The sequence below is a fragment of the Durio zibethinus genome, chromosome 8, assembly GCF_047325235.1.
Source record: "Durio zibethinus cultivar Kanyao isolate XHJ-2024 chromosome 8, ASM4732523v1, whole genome shotgun sequence".
NCBI lineage: Eukaryota > Viridiplantae > Streptophyta > Magnoliopsida > Malvales > Malvaceae > Durio > Durio zibethinus.
This window is the reverse complement of record NC_143169.1, coordinates 6,227,584-6,235,000: the sequence shown is the minus strand read 5'-3', so window position 1 is coordinate 6,235,000 and position 7,417 is coordinate 6,227,584. Positions and strand designations below refer to the sequence as shown.

The following is a 7,417-nucleotide window of genomic DNA, read 5'->3' as shown; positions in this document are numbered from 1 at the left end:
TGAGGGTGGAGTAGCCCTATACTTATAGTTAAGACTCCAGCTTACACTTAATGGTAATATCCCTAGAATAAAGGCTAAAATCATGGGATTATGCAGATTCCAATCAATCAGGATTATAACTCCTGATTTCTAGGGTCAACCAAATCTGCTTACTGATCCTGCATGCTTCCAAAAGCTTCCCTTGCGTGTCCAGCACCTTGGGCCCTTCTGGATGTGGTATGGGTAGCTTGTATGCAAGGCCTTGGCCTCATGGGCTAGCCTGCATGCTGGGCAGGCGTTCTGACCTCGTCTCCTAGGCCTTGCATACAAATACTCGACAGTGCGCTTGGTCTGCGGGCCTCAACCTCTGGCTCGCCTGCTGGTGCGCCTGATGTGCCTGGCATGCCTGCCCAGGGCATGACATTCTCCCCTACCTGATTACGCAATGCCCTCGTTGCGTCTTCTGCATGGTACTACCTGATCTGGTCCCCGAACAACCATAAGTCATCTGCTGGATCCCGACTTGCCTCACTATCTGAAAGTCCCTTCCAGCGTACCAAGTACTCTTATCTTGGTTGATAATTTTTCTATCTCACCTCTCGGTCAGCTATGATGTTGTGGACCTCTTTCTCATATGAGGCTCTTGCTCCCAATGGTGCACACTTTGACTCTGCCCGTCCTGGATCTCCTTCATCCTCATGGAATGGCTTGAGCATGCTTACATGGAACACAGGTTGCACCCTCAATTTGGGTGGCATATCCAGCTTGTAGGCAACCTTGCCTACCCTCTTGACTACTTGGAAAGGTCCCTCATACCTCCAAACTAGGCCTTTGTGCAGCCCCCTATGGCACACAATGGAATGCAGCTTCACCAACACCAAGTCTCCAACCTGGAACTGCACGTCCCACCTATTTTGGTCTGCCCATTTCTTCGACCTCTTGGCCGTCTTGTGTAGACAAACTCTGGCCAAGTCAGTTTGCTCCTGCCATGCCTTGGCAAACTTGTATGCTGTTGGATTCGGCCCTGTATAACCTGCAGCAATTGAACCGAGTGTTAGTGGTTGTTGCCCTGTCACAACCTTAAATGGGCTCTTGTTCGTTGCCTCGCTCCTTTGCAAGTTGTAGGAAAACTGTGCAACATCTAATAGCTTTGGCCAGTCCCTTTGTGTGGCACTCACATAGTGCCTAAGGTAGACCTCCAATAGTCCATTCACTCGTTCTATCTACCCATCAGTCTGCGGATGCATGCTGGTGAAAAAGTTCAAGTCTGACCCCAACAGCTTGAACAACTCAGTCTAAAACCTGCCCGTGAAACGCCCATCCCGATCACTAACAATGGTCCTCGGCACTCCCCAGTACTTAACAATGTTCTTCAGGAACAATCGAGCTGCCTCCTCAACTGGGCACTCCTTGGTTGCTGGAATGAAGATTCCATACTTGGAAAACCTATCCACCACTACCATGATGCTTCCAAACTCTTCTACTTTTGGTAGACCGACTATAAAGTCTAGAGAAACACTCTCCCATGGTCGCTCTGGCACTGGCAATGGCTTCAAGAGACCTCTTGGTTTTTTGAGCTCCACCTTATCCTGTTGGCACACAAGATAAGTCTTCACATAGGCCTCCGCATCGTTCCTTATGTGCGGCCAGTAGTACCGGTCTTCGATCAGCGCCAAGGTGCAGCTCACTCCTGGATGTCCAACCCACCTTGAGTCGTGACATTCTTGCAAAACTTCCTTACGGAGCTTCCCATGCTACGACACAAATAGTCTACTGCCCCTGGTGTACAACAAGCCATCCTGTAACCAAAATCGCCTAGTCTTACCTTGCTGGGTGTACTCCATAAGAGCCTTGGCTGTAGGATCATACGTAAGTCCCTCCTTGATGCGGGACACCAGTGACACCTCTGGTTGGCTAATGGCAGCAAGGTTAGCCTTCCTGCTCAGGGCGTTTGCCACTAGGTTCGCCCGCCTCGACTTGTACTCCATCTGGAAATCAAATTTTGTAAGAAAATCTTGCCATCTCGCCTGCTTGGGGGATAGCTTCTTCTGTGTCTGGAAGTAGCTGGTCGCCACATTGTCCATCCTAACCACGAACCTCGACCCCAACAGGTAATGGTGCCAAGTGTGCAAGTAGTGCACCATTGCAGTCATCTCCTTCTCTTGGACCATGTACTTGTGTTCAGTCTTGTTCAGTTTCTTGCTCTCGAACACGACTGGACATCCCTCCTACATCAACACGCCCCCTATGGAAAAGTTTGATGTGTCTGTATGCACCTCATATGGCTTGGCATGGTCTAGCAAGGTCAAGACTGGCTCTTCAGTCACAGCCTACTTCAACCTATCGAAGGCTTCCTGGCACCTGCGCTTTACTCCCATGCTCTCCCTTTCTTGAGCAAGTCAGTCAATGGCATGGCTATTGCTGAGTGGCCTTTGATGAAGCGCCTGTAGTAGTTAACCAGTCCAAGGAATGATCTCAACTCAGTGACCTTGGCTGGCGTTTGCCACTCTAGGATGGCATGCACCTTGCCTTCATCCATGCGTATCCTGCCACCTCCCACTATGTGGCCAAGGAACGGGATCTCTTACTGGGTTAATGAGCACTTCTCCCTCTTGACAAACAGCTTGTGCACCCATAACACCTCGAACACTTGTCTCAAGTGGTCTACATGCTCTCCCAAAGTTTGGCTATAGATCACAATGTCATCCAAATAAACCATAACAAATCGATCAAGGAATGATTGAAGTACCTTGTTCATAAGGGTGCAGAATGTTGTTGAGGCATTCGTGAGTCTGAAAGGCATCACCAAAAACTCATACGAACCATATCGAGTGACACATGCTGTCTTTGGCTCATCTCCCTCCGTGATCTTGACTTGATAGTAGCTCGACCTCAAATGTAGCTTGGTGAACCACTTTGCGCTCCCAAGTTGATCGAACAAGTCCGTAATGAGTGGCATGGGGTACTTGTTCTTGTTGGTCAGCTTGTTCAAAGCCCGGTAGTCTATGCATAGTCGTAACGACCCATCATGCTTGCGTTAGAATAGAACCGGTGCACCATAGAGTGCCTTCAATAGCTGATAAAGCTAGCATCAACTAACTATTTGAGCTGCTTCCTCAACTCCTCCAACTCTAGTGGAGACATTCGGTAAGGGGCTCTAGCTGGTGGCTTGGCCTCGGACACCAGCTCGATCTTGTGGTCCACCTCCCTTTTAGGTGGTAGCTTGCTAGGTAGCTTTGCGGGCATCACATTACAAAAGGTCTTCAGCACCTTTAGCACCTCCAAGGGTGACTCGATCTCCTTCTCCCTTGGCTCATCATATTTCAGGGCTGCTAAGAAGGTGTCTTCTTCCCTGCTTACCGCCTTGGCAAATTGGATGGTTGACACCATCCACGACCCAACTCTAGACCCTTTCCTCAATGGCACTAGGCATTGGCACCATGCATCCAAGATGCAAACACAATCGACAAAAGGCATAAAAAGGGCGTTAATCCGAACAAGGAAATCCAACCCGATCACAAACTCATAGTCGTCGAAGGGTATTACTTCTATGGTCTCCTTGCCTTTCCAGTCTCCAAGCTGTAACTCCACTCCCCGTGCTACTCCAATGGTTGGAACCTCCTTGGAGTTTACCGTTTTAATGGTACCAGTCCCTTTCTGCACCTTTAGTCCATGCTTTCGAGCTCCATCACCTGAAATAAAAAGATGTGAGGCACCTGTGTCCACCAGTGTGCTCACCTTCTGATCTGTAACCATCAAATCCGTAAACATCAAGCCCTTTGGCTTATGGCTCCCCTTACTCTAGATAGCATTGAGCACCAACGACCCAAGCTTTGCTACCTCTGACTCTGGCTCCTCGTCAGACTCCTTGTCTACAGCAGCCAGCTTGCCCTTTTTCGGGTAATTACATGCTATGTGGCTCCCTCCATATAAGTAGCATGCTAGTGGCTCTCGGTCTCTCTCTGCTTTCCACTTGCCTGCTGGTGGCTTCCTCTCACCATTCTTGGTTGAATGGTCTCGATCTCCATCCTTGGACTCTAGGTCATGGTTCTTCCCCTTGGACTGCTTATTTCGATCCCTATCGTCCCTGCCCTTACCTTTGGGCTTGGAAGACTCGAACTTGTTTAGAGGCTTGAACTCTATCAAGGCCTTGACAGTAGTCATGGCTTTAGCCAAGTTATGAACTCCCTTCCATTGTAGCTCATGCTTCACCCATGGCTTTAGCCCATCCATGAAAGCAAATAAGGTGTCCTTCATGCTTAGATCCAAGATCTGTAGCATTAGTTCAGAGAATTTTTGGCTAAGCTAGCGTAACTTTGCCCATGCCTCATCATCGGCATACTCTGAGTAAAATTGCTTTCTGAACTCCTTTTGGAACTCTGCCCAGGTTCCAATCTTGGCATTCCCACACCTGACATCATCACACTTGCACCTCCACCATAATAAGGCTACATCAGTGAGATACATAGCAGTGGTGCTTACCTTTATCACCTCGTCTTGCATGTCCATGGCCTGGAAGTACTGCTCCATACCCCAAAGGTAGTTGTCTACTTCTTTGGCTACCCTAGTCCCCTTAAACTCCTTAGGCTTGGGGACATCCAATCTGGACTTGGACACTCTAGCAAACATGCCATTCCCAATGGCAGTCTTGCAAGCAATGACCTCACTGGTAAGCTCCTCCATCTGCTGGTGCATGGCCTCTATGCCGTCTTGCAAAGTCAGCACTTTAGCCTCCAAGGCCCCATTCTTTTGGGTGAACAAGTCCAAGCCTTTGTTGAGAGCAGCTGTAGCTCACTTTGGATCTCCTCCCTCATGGAGTCTAGCGATGCAATGTGAGTCTCTACCTCCTCAAGCTTCTCCCCCATGTCGCCCATGGTCACCTCCACCTTGGCCAGCCTACCGTCCATGGTAGACAAGATATCTCTAGAATTGTCTTTCCTACCTCTTCCACACCCATGCTCCTAGGCCTCTGGTTGTTGGTTAGCAGCGTCACTTCGGGATGCCATCTCCTCAATCATGATCTAACCTACACAACATAAACACGTAGAATCAAACTTGCTCTGATACCAACTGATAGCAACTGTCACGGGCTCCAACCTTAGACTCAGAATCCGTGCGGCCTTAGCCTTGGAATCTCCTCCTTTATGCCTAAGTCAGCCTAAAACACAAGCATGCAGGCACTAGAACAATGGGCAGGGCTGATTACGCAAGTTAAAGAGAAATAGGATAACAAGGCAGAATGCTGGAAATGTTCTTGTATTCACTGAAACATAAGTGTTTGATGGTGTACAAATGAGGGTGGAGCAGCCCTCTATTTATAGTTGAGGCTCCAGCTTACACTTAATGGCAATATCCCTAGAATAAAGGCTAAAATCATGGGATTATACAGATTTCATTCAATTAGGATTATAACTCCTGATTTCTAGGGTCAACCAAATCTGCTTACTGATCTACATGCTTCCAGAAGCTTCCCTTGCGTGTCCAGCACCTTGAGCCCTTTTGGATGTGGTGCAGGCAGCTTGTATGCTAGGCCTTGGTCTCACGGGCTGGCCTGCAAGTTGGGCGGGTGTTTTGACCTCGTCTCCTAGGCCTTGCACGTAAATACCCGTCAGTACGCCTGGTTACTAGGAATTCCTCATTGAAGACCAACAATTGCAATGATCTATCCCCATCACGATGAAATTTTAAAGATTACCCGGGCCTGTCGGCCAAGGCTATAGACTCGTTGAATATATTAGTGTAGCGTGCGTGCGGCCCAAAACATCTAAAGGCATCACAGACCTGTTATTGCCTCAAACTTTCTTGGCCTAAGCGGCCATAGTCCCTCTAAGAAGCTAGCCACGAAAGATCACCTCCACGTAACTAGTTAGCAGGCTGAGGTCTCATTCGTTAACAGAATTAACCAGACAAATCGCTCCACCAACTAAGAATGGCCATGCACCACCACCCATAGAATCAAGAAAGAGCTCTTAGTCTATCAATCCTTACTATATCTAGACTTGGTAAGTTTCCCCATGTTGAGTCAAATTAAGTTGCAGCCTCCACTCCTGGTGGTGCCCTTCCATCATTTCCTTTAAGTTTCAGCCTTGCGACCATACTCCCCCTAGAACCCAAAGATTTTGATTTCTCATAAGGTGTCGACGAAGTCCTAAAAGTAACATCCGTCGATCCCTGGTCGGCATCATTTATGGTTGAGACTAGGACGGTATCTGATCGTCTTCGAGCCCTCAACTTTCGTTCTTGATGAATGAAAACATCCTTGGCAAATGCTTTGAAAGTTGTTCGTCTTTCATAAATCCAAGAATTTCACCTCTGACTATGAAATAGGAATGCCCCCGACTGTCCTTTTTAATCATTACTCCGATCCTGAAGGCCAACACAATAGGATCGAAATCCTATGATGTTATCCCATGCTAATGTATACAAGCATAGGCCTACTTTGAGCACTCTAATTTCTTCAAAGTAATAGCACCGGAGGAACGACCCGGGCAATTAGGTCTAGGGGTGCATCACTGGCAGTAGAGACGAGTAGACCGATGCTCACCGTGTGGCAAACCGAACGACCCAACCCTAGTTCTGACTACAAGCTTTTTAACTGTAACAACTTAAATATACACTATTAGAGCTGGAATTACCACGACTGCTGGCACCAGACTTGCCCTCTAATGGATCCTCGTTAAGGGATTTAGATTGTACTCATTCCAATTACCAGACTCATGGAGCTCGGTATTGTTATTTATTGTCACTACCTCCCCGTGTTAGGATTGGGTAATTTGCGCGCCTGCTGCCTTCCTTAGATGTGGTAGCCGTTTCTCAGTCTCCCTCTCTGAAATTGAACCCTAATTCTCTGTCACCCATCACTACCATAGTAGGCCATTATCCTACCATCGAAAGTTGATGGGGCAGAAATTTGAATGATGCGTCATCGGCACAAAGGCCGTGCGATCCGTTGAGTTATCATGAATCATCAGAGCAACGGGCATAGCCCGCATCGACCTTTTATCTAATAAATGCATCCCTTCTAGAAGTCGGGGTTTGTTGCACGTATTAGCTCTAAAATTACTACGGTTATCCGAGTAGTAGATACCATCAAACAAACTATAACTGATTTAATGAGCCATTCATAGTTTCACAGTCTGAATTAGTTCATACTTACACATGCATGGCTTAATCTTTGAGACAAGCATATGACTACTAGCAGGATCAAACAGGTAGTATTCCTTCAGGATGTTGTAACCGTGTGGGCCTCAACACACTGACCGAGCGATGGAGAGAGCCCAACGTGGAGCGCAAGTGTCGTGTGTGTCCAGCACGTTAAATGCGTAGCATCAGACGAATGGGGGTCGAGAGCCTGTGCTCACTAAACATTCCTCATTCAAGAGCACGATCGAACGTCGATGCACCAATGCGGCCATGGAGGATTGGGTGGCGCGCTTGG

General features: G+C 47.9%; 1 pseudogene; it reads right to left on the bottom strand.

Moving 5' to 3' along the window:
• Nucleotides 1-5,548: 5,548 nt before the first annotated feature.
• LOC149517353 (18S ribosomal RNA) lies at nucleotides 5,549-7,193 on the bottom strand (annotated as a pseudogene).
• Nucleotides 7,194-7,417: the final 224 nt, after the last annotated feature.